Raw genomic sequence first — 20,040 nt, 5'->3', positions numbered from 1 at the left:
ATTAACTGGGCCGGGTGGCATGCGACTGTAGTCCCAGCTACTCGGGAGATCGAGGCAGGAGAATCGCTGGAACCTGGGAGGCAGAGGTTGCAGTGAGCTGAGATGACCCCACTGCACTCCAGTCTAGCGACAGAAGAAACCCTGAAACATAACACAAGAATCATTTTATTGGTGTGAGAGAGAGATGTGGGATAAATGCAGAGTGAAGAGAGAGCAGAATTTGATCAGTTAAATAGGTAAATACAATCTAGATAAGGACAAAAATATGTTAGGAGAAAAATGATAAATTACTGTTCCTATAATTCTGCTATGAGGAAAGCTGTATCGAAACATATGATTAGGGTCCACGAAATTCCATTCAAAGAAACTTAAATATTTACAAATCAAAAAATGACACTTCAGAAAAGTATGTTATCTTTAAAATTTGTATCATAACATACAATTCTTACAAATCCATTATGAAATATTAATTTTAAGAGTAGGCTATGTTCAATTTTAATAATCTTTAAGAATGGCCCATTTAACAACATGAAAATTTTCATATAGCTACAAAAAAGGTAGATATATTCTAATGCCTTGGTGTTGTCACAGGTAAGGAAATGCATATTCTCATATATGGCAGAGTAGTATTAATCTGCCCACTCCAGATCAATAGAGAAAAAAGTTACCACGTAATTATGTGCCTTAGAATGGAGCTACTCAGGAGGCTGAGGGAGGAGAATGGCATGAACCCGGGAGGCGGACATTGCAGTGAGCCGAGATGGCGCCACTGCACTCCAGTCTGGGTTACAGAGCGGGACTCCGTCTCAAAAAAGAAAGAAGAAGAGTGGAGCAGACAATGCAACTTCAACTTTAGAAAACATAGCTGATCAGTTCCACATGTGGTTGTTAAAACTCAAATGTTAGATTTTTGAAGGTGGGTTGCTAGAAAATACAATTGAGATACAGATCCAGGACTCAAAGGCCTCGAAATTCCCAGCCCTAGGCTGCTTGCCTGGCCTCCTCTCTGTTCCCTCTCTAATGCCGTCCCTCCCTCCCTGGAGTAGAACTGCAATGGATTGAGCCATAGGCCCTGGCTGATGATCTGGGGGACTGCAGAAGGGGGTCCACCGTAGGTCAGGTCACAGTTCAGAGCCCATTCCCCAGAGGCCAAGGAATGACCAGTGAGGTCCTTTCCCACGATGCACCTGCCACGGAACCCTCCTCAGCAATCTTGCCAAAACCCAGGCAGTCATTTTTTAGCCCAGCAGCTGAACGAGCTCAGGTAGGCAATGTTCTGCCTGCAGCTGGAGGCTCTATCTTTATGATCCCGGAACCACCGGACTGAAGTGCAATGAGACACCCCGTTCCCTGGGGGGAGAGGAGCCAGGAAGTTTCATGCCACACAGACCCTCCCACACACCAGCTCCCCTACTATGCTGGGAGGCACTCCTTACCAAGGATGCCAAAGCAATAGTCCTTCAGGATGACTTTCACTGTGGAAGTTAAAGTTGTGACAAAAGGAAATCTTCATTCAGCCGCCAGTAACTGGGGATGACTGAGTTCCTCCACCTGCCTGGCCAACAAGGAGAAACGGGATGGACTCGAAGCGACCATTTCATCTAGCTGGACTGAGGTGGCCTGCTAGCTGGAGTGAAGCATGAGTTTCCCATTCCCAGCTCTGCCACTGAGACACCGCGGGCCCCAGGGAGGCCTCAAACGGACTCAGACACTGGACCCCTCCCGCAGACCCAGGCTCCCCAGCCTGACCTGCACATCCATCGTGCAGCAAAGCAGGACTTCACCATGGTTTCTGACCCAGGACAACAACTGAGTGTGCCAAACAATTTACCTCTGGTCAAGGAGCCTCCAGACGACTCGTTGAGCAAGTCTCGTGACACCCTGCAATTTTCAAGAGCACAGAGAATCTGGAGCATCTGGCCTGTCGCCCTCGCTTGTTGCTTCTCTGTCGCTGTCTGTCGAGGAGGCAACCTCACAACTGTGGTGGTTTTTGGGGTGGGGAGAGCCAGGCCAAGAAACCTGCACTAACTAGGGAAAGGAGACAGAGGAAGTGGTTGCGGCCGAGGGCGGGGGGCGGGGTGATATAAGGCGGCTGCTTCCTCAGGGTTCAGGAGCCGCAGGAGGCCCTTGTGTGCTGGATGTTGGACACGCTCTGCTGACGTCCAGGTGTGTGGTGTCCTCTTGTCCTGGGCTTCCTGACGGGTGGGCCTGTCCACCTGAGGGAAGCCCTGTAGGTAGAAGGGGCTGCAGGGTCGTGCCTGGCGCTCCCTATGGGAATGGCTTGGGTGCAAAGGAGGTTATGTATGCTCAGGGCCTACACCCCTTTGGGTCCAGCGCCAGCAGGGGGGAGACAGGCGCTTCAGCGCTATGGGAGCCTCTGGGTCGGCAAGGCAGTGCACAACGGTGTGCACGCTGGCTGTCCATGGCCAGCCCTGGAGGCTGGCCTCCGGTACGTCTAGGGCATAGGACGGGAGCCCCTTTGGAATGCTCCTTTCCGTACAGCACCCTCCGGGAGGAAGCCTGCTACGCGGAGTCTGTATTGTCATAGACCTGCCAGAGGGCGTGCCGGCCTTCTGGCCTCTGGAGCAGACGAATTCCACCTCAGCCTAACCAAGAGACTTTCCTCCCACGCGCCCGCCCAGACCCACTTTCCCCAGGCCGCCTCGGCTGCCCTCGCCCCAGCAGCCAGAGAGACTTCTCCTCTGGATCTGCAGTATTCCATTCCATCTACCTGGCCTGCCCAGTGAAGTGAGATGTTTCATACGTGCCGTGTGGGTCAATGGCTTGCCACACTCAGGATGTCAGTGAGGGCACAGGGCTTCCATGCCCAAGATTCCAAAGGCCACGCAGCCCGCGTGTGCCTGGATGCAGCGCTACCTGGCGCAAGCCCCGAGGGCTTCTCAGAGGAGGCATAGCTCGGGAGGTTGGGACTGCAGGCCAGCCTAGGTTGCTGCTGCCCGGGGAGACGCCCACCGCCCTCGCACTGACTGGCCGCCAGGGGAGAACCGCGGTCTTGGAGGGGCTCCTGGTGCCCTTTGGTCTCCATGTCTTCCCGCGGCTCCCTGCGCCCTTTGCGTGCAGTCCCTTAGGGGGCGCCTGCTAGCCCGGCGCATGCGCCCTGAGGGCCCGCCGTCCCACCGGCTGCGGTGAAGGGCAGCGGCAGGGTTCCTGCGGTGAGGGTCCGGCAGCACAGGCGGTGGTCAGTGGGAGTCCGAAGGGGGGCACCGTCTTCAGGATGGAGTCTCTACAGGAGGGGGAGGCCGGGGCGCAGAGCGAGCAGGTAGCTTTGGGGGAGGAGGCGGTGCTGGGAGCGGATGACATAATGGCGGAGGTGGAGGTGGTGGCCCACCAGGAAGCCGACGAGAAGCGGCAGGAGCAGGTCCAGCGGGCACAGCCTGGCCCTGGGCCCATGAGCCCAGAGTCTGCACTGGAGGAGCTGCTGGCCGTTCAGGTGGAGCTGGAGCCGGTTAATGCCCGAGCCAGGAAGGCCTTTTCTCAGCAGAGGGAAAAGATGGAGCGGAGGCGCAAGCCCCACCTGGACCGCAGAGGCGCCATCATCCAGAGCATGCCTGGCTTCTGGGCCAATGTTGTATCCTTTGCAGTGTTTCTTCTGCTTTTCCAGTTGAGAGGTGCTCTTGGGAAGTGTAAGGAACTTACGGGCGGCTCGGCGTCGATGTGACCATTTGGGGAACACGGGTGAGTGTCCACAGACAAATGTGGCTGAAGAAAGCCAGAGCAGACACGGGTACTATTTTCCTGCGTGCGTGAGAGAAACGCTTCATGGTGCCAAGCAGCAGACGTTTGGGGCATCTTTCTGAAGAGCAGAAGCGAGTTCTCAGCAGAACACGTGTTGCTGTGAATCAAGCTATTGTTAAGGGACTGTGACTGCTCCGCCTTGCCAGTCCGATCTGGGACTGGGCTTCTTCGGGTATGAGCAGATTCTGCCAGGCCTCAGACACCGGCAGTTCTCTGCATATCGCCCCTCCCCGTGTCAGTGCGGTCAGCCTCACAATGATACACCCTCGGTGAACCCCGAGAGGTCTGAATTCAGGGGGAGGGAGAGGAGAAAGGGAGGTCATTCATGGATGCAGATCTGAAAAAATCCCCTAGCCGCCCCTCTGGGTGCTCTTAGGCCTTCCCCGTTGCTTCTAGCTTTTCTTTCCGTTGCATCTCAAGGCTCTTTGACCTCAATCAGATTGCAAACCACCCTCAGATGTCGGCCCTGCTCACTGACCAAGATGAAGACATGCTGAGCTACATGATCAACTTGGAGGTGAGGCCGGGAAGACTAAGGCTGGAGGGTTGAGTGGGGGAGGGCAAGGGACATAATTTATTCCTGCAGGCAACAGTGGGCACCTCAGCCAAAAAGGTGTTTAAGCTTTCTCCACCTTGTCCGGACAGGTGAAAGAAGCGAAGCATCCCGTTCATCTCTGCCAGATCATGTTGTTCTTTCGGAGTAACCCCTACTTCCAGAATAAAGTGATTACCAAGGAATATCTCGTGAACGTCACAGGTGACCACAACTTCGCAGGATCTAATAGGAGTGCTGAGGTGGGTCCTCACTGGGAAGTATTAGAAATGACCCCTAGTGTTCACAGGTCCAGTCACAAAAAATGCAGACAGGAAGAGGGGGTAAAAAAAAGATAATCGATTTCAGTTGGAGGTTTACTTCATCCTGTGGAAGCAGAGACAGTTCAAGGAAAGGGGCTAATGAATACTAAGATACCCAGGGCCCAGTTTGCTGGGATGAGGTGTCTCCAATAACCTTCATTTTGGGTATCATCAGACACTTAAGATACCACAGGATGATGAAAATGTTAAAGTTAACTTCCGTGTTGAGTTCACAGGTTACTTTTCTTTAAAGGTGAATGCATAATCCTTTTCTGGGACAATCAGCCTCTCAAGACCAGCAGTTCCATCAATGTGAGAAGAAATGGGCATGTAAGGTGTATGGTGAGACTCTGGGAAAGGTTAGAGAGGCTTGTGGGAATGCATTCAGAATGCACCTTTTGGCATAGGTGATTAAGGGAAAACACAAACATGTAGAAGTGAGGGGAAAGGTATTGGATTTGTGGAATATAAGATTGCCCAAGGATCCATGCCTGAACTCTCTGTCACTTGATGACCCAGGATATGGACACTGTTGTTGATGTTTACATATTTCTTTGGGTTAAGCTTTTTTCCAATATTCTTTTTAGGTGAGTAGCCGATGATGTATGTAGCGTTATGAGTGCATTTGGTGCTCATGCAAACTCTAGTGAGGCTCTATTCTCCCCAATGACTGGCACTGCAGATTGTTTCTGAAGCCCAAGCCCCTTTTATTTTCTGTGGCCTTTTCAGTGTACTTTGCATGAGGTTAAAAATGTAAAGAGAATGTAGTTGCAGAGCATGTGTTACAAGCCTCATACAGGAGGACAAAACACAGTGTTCATTCTAGAGTGGTTGGCTGCTTCCCAGGAACATCTGTATCTGTGCGCAGGACAAGGGTTTGCCTCTTACACATGGGGGAGGAGGATTTCACTGTTGGGTGTGCCACTTTCTTCCCTGTTCCCAGATAAAACACTTCCAACATAAGCATCTGTTGGTGACACAGTAATAGAGTGCTGACATTCTTGTCCTGTATGGACTCTGGTCAGCACAGCTTCTATGAGAAGAGATATGTTGTTTCAGGGATGAGGCTTTGACAGTCACAATGTACTTCTCCCTATGTTTTTATTTTGTATTATCTTTTAACAAACATCATATATACAGAGTTTCTTCACAACATGTCATAAACTATTGTTTAATGAACTCATATCTGAGCTCTTCATTGTGTCAAACAATGTCAAAGAATTTTGATTTGTTATGACCTGCTACAGATAAGTGATGTGAAATAACAAAAGGAGAGCATACAGAAAGGGTACATCATGGTCTGAGAACCTCCCCAAAGAGGATCAAGTGAGCTGAATGCATGCCAGGGGTACAGAAAGAGACACTTGTTATTAAGGGCTTTGAGGTGAAAGGAAGTACACTTTGTACATTTATGTCTTTTAACTCATTTGGGGAGTTTGGTGTATTATTATTTCCAGTGTTCTCTCTGCCCTTTCTCATTGTTCTCCCCATCAGGGGCTGTTATTATGTGAAAGCTGGTTTCTTTCATAGCATTGCATAGGCTCTAATAATGTTTTGTTTATTTTTGTTCTCCTCACACTACATAGTTTTACTTTACCTAATTTGACTCTGTTTTGTTTGTTTTATTTCTGAGAGTGGGTCTTACTCTGTCTCCTAAGTTGGACAGCAGCACCACGATCTCAGCCCATGGCAACCTGGACACCCCACAACCATGTAATCCTCTCAACTCAGACTCTTACCCAGCTTGCACTACAGGTGCATGCCACCCCTCCCAGCTACGTATTAATTAACTAATTAATTACTTTTTACACATGGGCCCACGTTGCCCCAGGTTGATCTGGAACTCCTGAGTACAGGCAATCCTCGCACCTCAGCCTCTCAAAGTGCTGCAATTACAGGTGTGACCCAGGGCCCTGGAATTGAATTGATTTTTCTGCTTTTATCTTCTGCCTCCTCACCTCTTCTTTTGAAACATGCAGTGAAGGTTTCAATTCATGGACTATAGTCTTCAGGCCTGTAATTTCTATCTTTCAATTGAACATCTACATTGGGATTTATTTTATTTACATATACATATTTTTAACTTAACAAACGACGTTGCATCTTGTCCTGTGTCATGAAAATACTTTGATACAGGTAGAAAAGAAGAGCAGTTCTTTATAATGAAATACTTTATTGACATTTATTTTCTTAAGGCATTTTAAAAATTGTATGTTTATTTTTTAAATTGTCATATGAAATGATACATATATATAACTTAAAGGGTGATGTTCAAAAGGTCATATATGTTATGCGTTGGATACAGCCAGCTAATCAACGTGTCCACGACCTCACATACTAGTCATTTTTGTGGTAATAAAACTTGACATACAAAGGCTTAGAATTTTTTAGAGAAAGAATGTGTTATCACAAGTTATAGTCAGCATGCTGTAGAAAATGTTTTTAACCTATTCCTCCTTTCTAACTAGAATTATGTATTCTTGATCCAACATCTACTCAGTGTACCCTCTTCACTAAACATCACCCCAACCCGTGGAGTCACCACCTCTGTGTGGTCTGCTTTTTAGATTTCATATAGGAACGAAGTCGTGTGCTATTTGCCTTTCTGATATCTGGCTTATGTTACTTAACAAAATGGCATGCAGACATTCAACAGATTCACATACATTGTCACAAGTGGTGAGATTTCCTTCTTTGTTATTGAAGCACATTTTTCCATTGTGCATATGTGCCCCATTTTTTTAAATCCACTCATCAATTGAGGGACACTGAGGTTGCTTCCGTATTTTGGCTATAGCAAAAATGTAGAGTGCAGCAATAATTGCATGGGTGCAAACACTGCTTCAACATACTGATTTGTGTACTTGTGGGTATGCCCTGGTATTCTAATTTGCTGAATCATATGGTGGGTTGTTATACTTGTAGATTTCTGAAGACTCTTCATACTTAAATAAAAGCTAAAAAGCTTCTTGTAATATCTGCACTAATTTACATTATCACCAAAAGTGTGCAAGAATTTCATTTTTTTTCATTTTCTCTGCATCCTCGCCAGAAATGAAGGTTTTGTTTATTCGTTTGTTTGTCTTTAATTCTGGCTGACATAAGATGAAATCTCATTGTGGTTTTGATTTTCCCAATGGATTAAGAATGAAGAGTGCTTTTTATTGTATCTGTTGGGCAACTGCATGTCTTGGTTTCACAAATGAGTATTCACATCCTTAGCCTGTTTTCATGCTCTTGAGTTGTTGGAGTTCCTTATGTACTGTAAATATTCACCCCTTAAGAGATATATGGTGATCCAATAATTTCTCCCATCCTGTGAGATGTCCTTCCCTCTGTTTAGTTTCCTCCTTTGTGCCGAAGCACTTTAGTTTGATATAACCCCATTCTCCATTTTTAATGGTGTTTACTGCGCTCTTGCAGTCACTTTGAGATGATCTGCCTACACCAATGTCATGGAACTTCTTCCTTGTGATTTATTCTGGTATGTTTTTTATCATTTCAGGTCTGACAATTGAGTCTGATGAGAAATAATCTACCTGTAAATTCCTTTATGTAGATATTCAGGTTTTCTCCAACCTAGTTTATAGAAGATACTTGATTTTGCATTGTGCATTCCTGCTTCTTTGGGAAAACGTTGTGAGCTGCAAATGCAGTGACTTAGTTCTGGGCCCCTATTGTTTTTCATTAGCTCATGTCTCTGCTTTGCGGCCAGTGCTCTTCTATTCGGGTATGTAACACTTTGTAGTATAATATGAAGTTAGGGAGTGTGATGCCTCCAGTTTTGTGCTTTTTACTGGATTGGTCTGGGTCTTCAGAATCTTCTGCCATTTCATAGCAAATTTAGGATGCTTGGATTATTTTTCTATGAAGAACAGGTCTTTGATATTTTTACAGGGGTTGTATGGAATCTGTAGATAACTTAGGTAATATTGATGTCAATGTCATTTAGACAATGTATGTGTTTGTGTGCACCTGCTCAGGGCTAAGAGACACAGGGTGTCCTCACCAATAGTGAGGTGGGCCTTAATGTCCAGTCAGATTGCCTTCCTGGACACACACAGAAGGTCCCCTTCCATTTTGCTGCCTCTTCACATTTCCTCCCCTGTGAGCCATGGGTGGTCCTCCAGATATGCTGTTTGGTGGCCTGTCTTTCCTGGGGTTGGGCAGGAGCTGGCTGAATGAGGATGGCAGATGGGAAAAAGCATGTCAGGGGAGCCTGGGGTCATCGAAACAAAACTTGACAGGCCTGGGAGAGCCATTCTGGAAGGATGTAGACCTTCATGGGTCTCAGGTGAGCATCTGCATGGAGGGTGAGAGTGCCATCATTGAGTCCAAACTGAGCCCCAGGTGGCAGCAGTCCTCAGGACAGGGAAGGAAGTTAGCAAGGGATGATAAAGCAGTTATCCCTTGAGCCTGGCTTCTCACTCATTAGCTGCTTATGCCTATTAAGACCTTAGCTGCTTATGCCTATTAAGCAGCTTAGAGTTCCCCAGTCCATAATGTGGGTGCTACAGTTTCCTGATGGACCTTTATACCCCAGCCCATGTATGGCCTGAGTTTGCTTACTGCAGCCTCCTCCTAAGCCTTGGCTCAAGGCCTAACTCCCTCGGGTAACACTGCAGGAGATTGAGCCACAGGCCCTGGCTGATGATCTGGGGGACTGGTCAAAGTAGTCATGACAGGTCAGGTTCTGGTTCAAAGCCAATTCCTCCAATGCTGAGGAATGACAAGCAAGGTCCTTTCTCATGATGCCCCACAGACACCCCACCTCTGCAATCCTGCCATACCCTGGGCAGTCACCATCAGCCAACCAGCTGAAGACGCTCAGTTAGGAGGTGTTCTGCCTAAAAATGGAGTCTTCATCTGCACAACCCTGGAACCACTGGACTGCAGTGGAGCCTGTCGCCCTGTATCCCATAGGGAGTGAAGTCAGGAAGGCTCATGCTGAGGAAAGAGAAAGACCTTCTCACATTTTTTTATGTTATTTTATCCTCAGTACCCGTTTTTTGAAAAAACAAGCAAACAAACAAAAACAATGAAGTAAAACCTGGGTCTGCCTGGCCTAAACCCAGTAGTTAAAAATAAACTCATGACTTAGAAACCGATGTTATGATAGATTCCTGACATCATATAGAAGAACATTGTGAAACTCCCTGCCCTGTTCTGTTTCTCTCTGACTGCCAGTGCATGAAACCCCTGTCATGTATCCCCTAGATTGCTTAATCAATCACAACCCTTTCATATGAAATCTTTAGTGTTGTGAGCCGTTAAAAAGGACAAAAAATGCATGCTCAGGGGGCTCGGATTTTGAGACGGTAGCTTGCTAATGCTCCCAGCTGAATAAAGCCCTTCCTTCTACAACTGAGTGTCTGAGAGGTTTTGTCTGCAGCCCGTCCTCGGTTCCCTGACCGGGAAGTGAGGTAACTGATGGATGGCTGAGACAGCCTGTTAGGCAGCTTAGGCCTGCCCTTTGGAGCATCCCTGCGGGGTATTTGATCCTCAGTGACACAATACAAAGAGCGCTCCTGGATAGGCAATTGCCCCAGTGGAACACCTCACCAGAGCAGTGCATGGCAGGCCCCCGTGGAGGATTAACACAGTGGCTGAACACCGAGAAGGAACTGGCACTTGGAGTCCAGGCATCCGAAACTTAGTAAGACGAGTCTTTAGAACTTACCCCACTCCATTTGAGTGGAAGCGTGGCCTGGTCACCCAGAGTGTGCCTGGATAAGCACTTTTGTTCTGGTTTGGACTTGACTTGAATTGTTGGATACTTTGGTTTTACTTTTGACTTGGCTTAAATTTCTTAGTACTCGGATTTTGAATTTCGTGGTGTTCTGATTTTAGTTTAGTATAAGCGATAAAAGTGTGTGTCTGCCCTCTTTACCCATTCTTTGTTTTGTGGTAAATGTGTGTGGTGTGAGCATGGTATTTTGTCTTAAGAAAACATAACTCAGGTGCACAGCAAGCCCACCCCATTAGGAACTATGCTAAAAACTTTCAAGAGAAGATTCAGTGGAGACTATGGAGTCCCTATGACTTCAGGAAAACTTAGAACTTTGTGTGAAATAGACTGGCCAGCATTAGGTGTAGGCTGGCCATCAGAAGGAAGCTTAGACAGGTCTTTAGTTTCAAAAGAATGGCACAAAGTAACAGGCAAGCCTGGACACCCAGATCAATTTCTTATATATAGATTCCTGGTTACAGCTAGTTTTAGATTCCCCACCGTGGTTAAGAGGACAGGCAGTAGCAGTATTAGTAGCAAAAGGACAGTCAGTTAAGGAAGGTTCTCGCTCCACTGGACAAGGGAAGCCAGCACCTAAAATCCTGTCTGACCCAGAGGCTGAGGACTCATGGCAGGAGATAGTGCCAACAGTACCCAACCCCTTATCAAGCGGGGAGAGCCCCTTCTCCTGAGCCTACAGCCTCTACACCACCCAGAGTAGACAAGAAAAAAAGTGAAGCTGCAGGAAAAACTCCACCTTTGGTGGCCTGCTTACAGTCCAAGACTGGAATCCAAATGCCCCTAAGAGAGCAGCGATATACTGGGTAGATGAGGACGGACACATAGTGTAAAGGCGTGCCTTGGCGTATCATCATTTCACCTCTGCTGACCTCCTCAATTTGAAAAGCAACACTCCATCTTACACTGAAAAACCTCAAGCTGTAATTGACTTTCTCCAAACAATTATCCAGACTCATAATCCTACTTAGCTGATTGCCACCAGCTATTCATGTACCTCTTTAACACAGATGAAAGGTGAAGCATGCTGCAGGTGGCAGCTAAATGGCTAGAGGAGCACATCCCAGCTGATTATCAAAATTCCTTGGGAATATATTTGAATTCAGCTGCCAGGAAGGGACACTCAATAGGACCCAAATGAGGGACCAGATATGGAGAGGCTGAGAGGGTAGCGAGAGGCATTAATTGAGAAGTTGAAAAAAGGGGCTCAAAAGGTTAGCAATGTAAATAAACTTTCTGAAGTCATCCAAAGAAAAGAAGAAAGCCTAGACCAGTTCTATGAAAACTGTATGAAGTTTATTATATGTACATTCCTTTTGATCTGGATAGTCCTGATAATCAGCGTATGATTAATACAGCTTTAGTTAGTCAGAGTGTGGAAGATTTCTGAAGAAAATTGCAAAAACAGGCTATTTTTGCAGGAATGAATACCTCACAGTTACTGGAAAGAGCTAATCAAGTATTTGTAAATAGAGATGTAACAAAGCCACTGAGAAAGCTGTAAGGAGGGCGAATACCAGGCCAGGAGAAACGCTGATTTGCTGGCTGCGGCAATTAAAGGAATCCCCTGAAAGGGCGAAGAAAGGAGAGTTCCAGGAAAAATGCCCAGTCCAATCACTCACGTCTGCAGCATGACCAATGTGCCTACAACAAAGAAATAGGACATTAGAAAGATAAATGTCCACAACTAAAAGAAAAACAAAGTGATGCAGAACAAAAGACCTCAAAGATGAAGGAACTTTGGTCAATCTAGCTGAAAGGCTGCTAGACTGAAAAGGACCAGGCTCAAATGCCCCCAAGAAGCCCATGGTCAGGATGACAATAGAGGGCAAGGACGTCAAGTTTTTAGTCGATACTGGAGTAAAACACTCAGTAATAATGACTCCAGTGGCCCCCTTATCTAAAAAGACCATTTATATAATGAGAGCAGCAAGAGTCCCCACCAAGCAGGCTTTCTGCCTACCACAGACCTGCTTGGTAGGAGGACTTAAAGTGACTCATCAATTTCTATTTAAGCCTGACTGCCCATTGCCTTTGTTAAGAAGAGACTTGCTTAGCAAGCTGAGAGCCACTATTTCCTTTACAAAACAAGGCTCTTTACAACTGGAGTTACCAGAAACATGGCCCTACGGTCCCCTAGGAGGAAGAGTGGAGTCTTTTCCTAACCTAGACAGGTCAGGAAATAAAACTGGCTCTAAGCTAAGCGATGGCCCCAAGTATAGGTGGAGGACAATCCTCCAGGATTGGTAATCAATCAAGCCCCAAACATACTCACAGAAGTTAAGCCTGGGGCCCAGCCACTCAGACAAAAGCAGTATCCGGTTCCCAGGGAAGCCCTTAAAGGAATACAGGCTCATCTTAAACACTTAAAAGGCTTCGGGATTATAGTTCCTTGCCAGTCTCCATGGAACACCCCCCTCCTACCTGTCCCTAAACCAAGGACCAAAGACTATCGACCTGTATAGGACTTACGCTTGGTAAACCAAGTTACAGTGACTCTGCACCCAGCAGTTCCTAACCCATACACACTGTTAGGATTGCTGCCAGCTGAGGACGGCTGGTTTACTTGCCTGGACTTGAAAGATGCCTTCCTTAGCATCAGGCTAGCTCCTGAGAGCCAAAAGCTGTTTGCCTTGCAGTGGGGAGATCCAGGGTCAGGTGTCACCACTCAGTACACTTGCACTCGGCTTCCCCAGGGGTTCAGAAATTCCCGCACCATCTTTGGGGAAGCGTCGGCTCGGGATCTCCAGAAGTTTCCTGCTGAAGACCTAGGCTGCACCCTGCTCCAGTACGTAGGCAACCTTCTGCTAGGACACTCCATGGCAGTCGGGGGTGCAAAAGGGACAGATGCCCTGCTTCGGCACCTGGAGGACTGTAGGTATAAGGTGTCCAGGAAGAAAGCTCATATCTGCAGACAACAGGTATGCTACCTAGGATTCACTATTCAAAAAGGGGAGCACAGCCTAGGGTCAGAAAGAAAGCGGGTCATCTGCAGCCTACCGGAACCTAAAACCCGGAAGCAAGTAAGACAATTTTTAGGGGCTGTGGGATTTTACAGATTATGGATCCCAAACTTTGCAGTGCTAGCTAAACCACTGTATGGAGTTACAAAGGGGGGGCGACAGAGAGCCCTTTGAATGGCGGACTCTACAACAGCAAGCCTTTCATAAGTTAAAAGAAAAACTTATGTTGGCCCCAGCTTTAGGATTACCAGATTTGACAAAACTTTTCACGCTCTATGTGTCAGAAAGAGAAAAAATGGCAGTGGGAGTTTTAACTCAAACTGTGGGGCCCTGGCCAAGACCAGTGGCCTACCTCTCAAAACAACCAGATGAAGTTTCTAAAGGCTTGCCTCTGTGTCTAAGAACCTTGGCAGCAACAGCCCTGTTAGCACAAGAAGCTGACAAGCTAACCCTTGGACAGAACCTAAATATAAAAGCCCCCTGTGCGGTGTTAACTCTCATGAATACCAATGGACACCATTGGCTAACAAATGCCAGATTAACTAAGTACCAAGGCTTGTTACGTGAAAACTCCCACATAACCGTTAAAGTCTGTAACACTTTAAATCCTGCCACCTTGCTCCCGGTATCTGACAGCCCTGCTAAACATAACTGTGTAGAAATGTTGGACTCTGTCTATTCTAGCCAACCAGATCATCAAGACCAGCCATGGGAATCAGTAGATTAAGTAGATTAAGGGTTATATGTGGACAGAAGCAGCTTCATCAACTTGCAAGGAGAAAGGTGTGCAGGATATGCGTTAGTAACCTTAAATGATGTTGTTAAACTAAGCCATTGCCTCAGGGCACTTTGGCCCAAAAAGCAGAACTCATTGCTCTAAGCCAGGCTCTAGAACTCACTGAAGGTGATCGTGTGTAGATCAAGGACTGGAACGTAGCTCCATTGCTACCACCATGGAAGCAACCCCAGACCATTATCCTGACCACTCCCACAGTTGTAAAGGTGGAAGAAATCCCAGCCTGGATTCACCATAGCCATGTGAAGCCTGCAGCCACTGAGGCCTAGGAAGCCAAACCAAGCCTGGACAATCCCTGCAAAATGACCCTGAGGAAAACGATAAGCCCTGCTCCAGTCACACGCAGAAGCTGACTGGTCTACTCATGGCCAAAGCAGGAGGAAAATCATCATAGGAAAATCATCCTTACAACATAGACCTGTGCGGTAAACTGCTTCTTCCCACACAGAGGACTGCCTTCAGTACATACATCAGGTCACTAAGGTAGGACAAGTGAAGACAATCTTTTTATTTTACAGCTATTATGAATGCCTAGGAACTCCAAAAGGAACCTGTCTGTATAATGACACCCAGTACAAAGTATGTAATCCAGGAAGTGACAAGACTGATGTGTGCTATGACCCCTCTGAACCTTCCATTATCACAGTCTTTGAAGTAAGACTAAGGATTGGTCTTTTCCTAAAACAATACAAGTAAAGTAATAGCTAAAACAGAAGAAACGGAGGTCCCCAAAAATGTAACCTTAAAATTTGATGCCTATGCCGCTATTAATAATAAACAGCATAAGATAGGATGCAGTTCTCTAGATTAAGAAGTTACACAGCAGAAAACAAGTATACCTGTCAAGAATCATATTCATGTGAGATGTGTTAGTACTAGTATTGTGTCATTTGGGCTACCTGGAAAGAAGATGGAAAAGATCCTGTTTAGCTCCAAAAAGGAAAAGCCAGCCCCTCCTGCATGAGTGAGAGCTGCAACCCTTTAGAATTAGTAATCACAAACCCCTCAGACCCAAAATAGAATACAGAAAAATATATAACATTAGGCATTGATGGAAAAAGACTAGATCCTAACATAAGCATCCTAATAATAGGAGATATTCAAAGACAATCTCCAGAACCAGTATTTCAGACTTTCTATGATGAACTAAATGTGCCAGTACCTGAGATTCCAGGAAAAACTAAAAATTTGTTTTTGCAATTAGCCAAGCATGTAGCCCAGTCTCTAAAAGTCACTTCATGTTATGTTTGTACAGGAACCATAAAAAGATATCACTGGCCATGGGGAGCCCAAGAATTAATTCCTACAGACCCAGTTCCTGATGAATTCCAGGTCCAAAAGAACCATCCTGACAATTCTTTTGGTTCTAAAAGTCTCAATTATTGGACAGTATTGCATAACTAGTGAAGGAAAGGGATTCACTAATCCTGTAAGGTGGCTTACTTGACTTAGGCAAAAGCTGTATAATGGTAATGCAAAAACAGTTACATGTTGGAGTTTCAATTACACAGAAAGAAATCCTTTCATTAAATTTCCAAAGTTGCAGACTGTTTAGGCCCACCCAGAATTCCACCAGGACTGGAGAGCCCCCACCAGGTTATACTGGATATGGGGACACAGAGCTTATGCTAAGCTGCCTGATTAGTGGACAGGTAACTGTGTGATTAGCACCATTAAGCCATCTGTCTTCTTACTGCCCATAAAAACAGGTGAACTTCAAGGTTTCCCAGTTTATGCTTCCCATGAAAAATGAAGCATAGCCATAGGTGATTAGAAAGGTGATGAATGACCCCAGAAAGAATCATACAATACTATAGACCCGCCACTTGAGCACAAGATGGCTCATGAGGATATCAGACCCCCATCTACATGCACAACCAAATCATACAAGCTGTTTTAGAAATTATCACTAATAAAATCAGACAAGCCTTCACTGTTCCTGCCTGGCAAGAAACTCTGATAGGAAATGCTATCTATCAAAATAGACTAGTGCTTGACTACTCGCTAGCTGCTGAAGGAGGAGTTTGTGGAAAATTCAACCTTACTAATTGTTGTCTACACATAGATGATCAGGGGCAGGTAGTTGAAGATACAGTTAAAGATATAACAAAACTGGCACATGTACCCATGCAAGTGTGGCACGGACTTACTCCAGGAGCCATGTTTTGAAATTAGTTCCAGCAACAGGAGAATTTAAAACTCTTACAATAGAAGTAAGGGTCTGATACCTATACTTCTTGTCTGATACCTGTACTTCTTGAAATAATAAAAAGCTTTGTCACTACTTTAGTTCACCAAAATGCGTCAGCACAAGCATACTATATAAATCACTATCAATCTATTGCACAGGAAGACATAAATAATGAAAATGGAAGTGACAACTCCCACTAATAAGTGAAAGTCTCAAAGGGGGGAAAAGAGGAAAGAGAAAGACCCTCTCACTTTGTTTTATATTGTTTTATCCTCAGTACCTGTTTTTAGAAAAAACAAAAACAAAACAAAACAACAACAACCACAACAAACAATGAAGTAAAACCAAAGACAGGCAGCCCAGAACCAGGCCTGGGTCTGCCTGGCCTAAACCCAGTAGTTAAAAATAAACTCATGACTTAGAAACCGATGTTATTCACAGATTCCTGACATTGTATAGAAGAACATTGTGAAACTCCCTGCCCTGTTCTGTTTCTCTCTGACTACCAGTGCATGAAACCCCTGTCATGTATCCCTTAGATTGCTTAATCAATCACAACCCTTTCATATGAAATCTTTAGTGCTGTGAGCCCTTAAAAAGGACAGAAATTGTGCCCTCGGGAGCTGGGATTTTGAGACGGTAGCTTGCCGATTTTCCCAGATGAATAAAGCCCTTCCTTCTACAACTTAGTGTCTGAGAGGTTTTGTCTGAGGCCCGTTCCTGCTACAAGGCCAAGCCTAGCTTCCCACATACACTCCCTCTATCATGCAGGGAGGCACACCTTATTGAGGATGCCAATGCAATACTCCTTAATGATCACTTCATTGTGGAAGTAAACATTGTGATGAAAGGCAAACTTCTTCCTGCCACCAGTACTCAGGATGGCTGAATTCCTCCACCTGCCTGTCCAAGAAGGAGAAAGAAGATAGTCAAGGGACAATTTCATCTTGATGGGCTGAAGTGGGCTGCTAGTGGGGTGAAGCATGCGTTTCCCCTTCCCACCTCTCCTCTTGAAATACCCCCGAGCCCCTCAACCTGCCTAGGACTTTGGGGCCCTCCCCCAGACCCATGCTCCCCATCCTGACCTGCAAATTCATCATGTTTTCTGAGCTACTTGCTGTCACTAGAAATAATCATAACTTTTAAACTGTTTTTTATGCCAAATTAAACTTTTCATTTTTACTACCTCGTGTTTTGGATGAGGCACATATTTTAAAATTTATTTTCACCCTTATTGTACCACTGTGATAAACTGCATAGTTACATTCCTCACCATAATTATCTTTCAATTTTACTTGTCTATTCCTAAAGATTCACTGAAAATACTAATTCTATTTATGCTTGTATCTTTCAGCAACCTTATGTCAGATAATGATGCACATTACTGCAGAAATTATATGTACAGATCCAAAAGGAGATGATGAAGAAGAAGAAAACAAGCTTTAAAGCCTATACATTCCTAACACTGTATTGGAAACTCAGTAATCATGGCAAAATCAAAGAATGATCACAGTCAATTGCATCTCATACCTAGACTGAAATATGAAACTTCAAAATAAAAGAAAGTTAAGAACTTTGGGCTTGTAAACATTTCCCTATATAGATACAATTATTGGTAACTTTATTTCACTGGAAAACATAAACAGAAATCCACATTTTGTATATCTGTAAATATAAACGTTTTTATTTCCATCAGTTTTGACATGCAAGCAAGTAATAAAGTGAAAGTACAATACAATGATATATGGAACTTTCTCAGTCTCAAAATATTCCATTGAGACTCATAATTTTAGGAAAACCATAAAAAATGCTTCATGAAACTACATTATATTGTACTTTTTAGTATTTTACTTATATTTTAAATAATCAGCAAATTAAATGGAATTCATCAACATTATTTATGACCCACACCTTTATTCTACTTGAGTAATCCCTTTGAAGTTAAGTATTTTAAATAGAACATTAAAAACAAATTATATTGACTTTTCAGCTTTTGATGAAATCATACTTCTGTATTTGTACTAATGTGAAGTATAACTTTCTCCTCACAATTAATCTTTTATAACACCAGTGTTACTGTTTTCTCTGACACAAACACTGTGATATCTCACAGGTTTATTGTATCCATACATTACATGCCTCCAGATAATAGGCTTCAAACAGCTGGTAAAATTATATCTCTAACAAAATTCTAGTAAAGGGAATGGTAAAATGGGATAATAATTTCTAACTGTTGGTCAATGATTGTATATATTTAGATATAGACACACATTTGCACACTGCGAGTGTGCACATGTACATAAAATTTATATGAGATATCCATAATATATCTGTTATGTAATTTTTAAATTAAATCACAATTTTGTTTGAAATTTGATAAGCAGTTACCTTATGTGTACTCAATTTGATGGAAAACTAACAAAACCTCTATCAACATTTCTTTCAATTAATCCAATAATGTTAACTGCTGATAGCTTCATTCTCCTTGTTCCCTCTTGGCAATCTGAAAGTTGATGCTCACTCTAATTAGCTCTCAGGGTGCGATCCACAAGAGATGGTCACCTAGATGTGGATTGTGACTTCTGACTTCTCCTCTTTCTTCCTATAGCAGTCCTACTTTTGCGTATGTAATAAACTTTGTACATGGTTTAAAGGATAAAAGTTCAGTGATATGTCAGGCCATGCTGTGAATTGTTTTCCATTGTTTTCATGTCTCTAATTGACCTTTCATGTTATAGAGGACAAGAAAAACGAGTTAGTATGTTTCTTAGTATCTAGTCCAATGCACTCTTTCTTATTAATCTGCCAAACCCATCCCTTCAAGGCACTGACATCTAAACACAGCTGGACATCTCAAAATCTCTTCTCATTAATAACCATTCTGTTAATCACTGTTGCCCAGAACTGGAATCTGACTGTGAAATCCCAGGGGTGGAAATTGCTATAATGGCTTAAGCTATGGGAATGACTATTTTTCAGCATAATTACTGCTGTCATCTTACTGAAAAAATATCATATTAGATGGCAAGTTTTATTTACATAAATCCTGTTATTAATTTTTAATTTCCCACATTTATATGATATTGCACAAGTAAAGAACTCGCTTAAATTGTTAACTGAGCAATTACTAAAATAACTCACAGCAATTCAAACATTCATTTACTTACTAAGAGTGCCATACATCATTCACTCCTGATTAAAACAAAGTTGGAGAATTGGTTACCAAAGTGTGTATTTCAGGGTATTTTTAAAAACTACCAGTGTCATACATGATGCCTCACCTGCAAGGATAAAATTTTAGCATAAATGTTTCAAAGCAAATAAATCTAAACAATATTGGCAATATGGTGTCCCAATTGTGTGCTCAAGCACATATTGGTGCCTCTAGGGAGGCAACTTAAATCATATATAATATTACCATTTTCATACACCCCAGGACCTCTTTTATTTAAAACAAACAAATATTTCAGTATTTGCAAGAAAAAAAAATGAGTTCTTACTCTTTTGTATAATTGATATTTCTATTGACTTGTTTTAATCTTGCTATGAACTATGAATGCTTAGATAACTTTGAGTTTATCTAAAGTGAGAAGGTAACTGTACTTAGCTCATAATATTATACTATGAGATAATATGACTCAAGAAATATAGATTTGCCTAGATAACACCTGGGATGTACTAAGCAATACATAATCCTTCTCATATCAAGTGCCTATCATAATTCTTCAAATAT

General features: G+C 44.0%; 1 pseudogene; it reads left to right on the top strand.

The window, feature by feature from the left end:
• Window positions 1–3,111: 3,111 nt before the first annotated feature.
• Window positions 3,112–17,753, top strand: LOC141409587 (testis-specific Y-encoded protein 3-like; annotated as a pseudogene).
• The last annotated feature ends 2,287 nt before the right edge of the window (window positions 17,754–20,040 follow it).

The sequence above is a fragment of the Macaca fascicularis genome, chromosome Y (genome assembly GCF_037993035.2).
Source record: "Macaca fascicularis isolate 582-1 chromosome Y, T2T-MFA8v1.1".
NCBI classification, from domain to species: Eukaryota; Metazoa; Chordata; class Mammalia; order Primates; family Cercopithecidae; genus Macaca; species Macaca fascicularis.
This window is presented reverse-complemented; position numbering and strand designations above follow the sequence as displayed.